Below are 1,915 nucleotides of genomic sequence, written 5' to 3' on the forward strand. Positions count from 1 at the left end.
GTGTTCACTCCCAGGGCGGGTCACACAGTGAGAAGTCACATGTGTTCACTTCCTGGGTGAAACCCCCTAGTGCGGAGGCCGTGAAGCCATGAGATGGGCCGTCCAGTCCTCTTCATCCCCGGGACTGCAGAATGCTTGTTCTCACAGCACTCAGCGCTGTGACTGCTGGACCGTATTGTATGTACATACTGATTCTGATGAAATCTAACAATCAAAGGGTGGGGCACTCTTTTCTCTTGTAAAGAGGTTCAAGAATGTGGTAAATTGTATAGAAACTTCGTGAAGCCAAAACCCAGTTGAGGGCCTTACAGAGTCCTTGGATAGTCGGCACGATTCATTTCCTTTGTGGTTCACATGCAGCCAAGGATGCACTGGCATTTGCAGCTGGAGGTCACCATCAAACTTGTACTTACATTCCCCATCTTCACGGTTCAAATTGTTAAAAACAAAATAAGAAGGAAGACTTGATAGAATTACTGGTTCTTTACTTCTGTTTTAAACTTTGGCAAACAAACCAAAATAAGAACAAAAAGAAGAAAGAGGGAAAGGAGGGAGGGAGAGAAAGAAGGGAAAGAGAGACCTAGAGGGAAGGGGTGAAGGAGGGGAGAGGAGAACAGGAAGGAGGGATAAGCTTTCTTAGAAGGAGATCCCTGGAAAACAATGTCCAAAACAGGTTGGATATTGAGGGGGCAGGGGGGGTGGGTTTGAACCTGAAGGGCCAATCTGATAGTCACAAACTTTGCATCCTTTCTGTGTTAAACTTTCTAGTCTTCTTGGCTGTCTGCCGTTTGCATAGTCGTTGTGAAGTTGTTGGCTTTTCTTTGTAATATTCTCTGATGACTGAGCCTTGGGGGGATTCATGCTGGTAGAGACAGATCTGAGCAGTTTGGACTCTAACTCATGATTGCATTTTCTTTTTATTTTGGTGTCTCACAAATTATCCAATTGTTGAAAAGTTATAAATATGTTAATACCAGCTTTTTCCAATAAAATAACAAATGTTACATCAAAAATGGGCTCAGAATTCTGTTTCTTTTTCCTGAGGTCTCTTCAGGGGTGTGGGTCCCAGCATGGTGGGTGGAACGTACAGTCATATCTGGAGGAGGCCAGGGCACCTCTTCCTGATGAAGCAGTTGATCTTTCAGAGCTCTCATCGCAACACTGGGGAAATGAAGCTAATAATAGGATCTGCCCCATAAATCGGAGCCCTGGTGGTGCAGTGGCAAGGTACTGTACCCAGCTGTTGGTTGAAAAGTTGGTGATTCAGTTTTGTTCGTGTGTGGTGAGTTCCCTAGTTCACCCTTCTCACAAAAGCAAAAGTGTTGTTGTTTTTTTTTTTTTTAAATCAGACTGTGGCAAATATTTTATTACAAACAATAAAATCTTTCCATAATGCTCACAGTATCAAACACCATTTCATACTCAACAGAGAAGAGTAGGCATTAAGTGCTAGAACCAAGTGAAGTATTGCATTTCAAGCTTCTGATCACATCAAATAGTGACCAGGTCAAGCTTCTATGTCATTTCCCCACGTGATCCAACTGTCACATCTCACTTATCTCAAAGGAGACAAAGGTTTCGACTACATACTTTAACTGCAGGAAGTTGAGAGAGAAAAAATCCAATGGAAACGCATCTATCTCAGTTCAACTCTTGGTTTAAAAAACAAATTAGTTGTTTTGAGGGAAGGGATCAAAAGAAGGTATGAGTTTAAGAGACTCAAACAAGGGCTGGTAGCAATATAGATACAGCTTGTTGTAGCTCTCAAAACTACGTCATATGATATTTTAAAATCAAGTGGCTTTTGCCATTTTTTTGGTATTATAAACATGTGCTGTTCAATATTACCTAAACTTAAAACATTTTATTGCAAAGGAAACAAAAGGTGAAGCTTTTAAGGCAAACAGCATCCTAT

This window comes from Elephantulus edwardii, unplaced genomic scaffold (genome assembly GCF_000299155.1).
Source record: "Elephantulus edwardii isolate Elephantulus edwardi_28Jun2011 unplaced genomic scaffold, EleEdw1.0 scaffold00129, whole genome shotgun sequence".
Taxonomy (NCBI): Eukaryota; Metazoa; Chordata; class Mammalia; order Macroscelidea; family Macroscelididae; genus Elephantulus; species Elephantulus edwardii.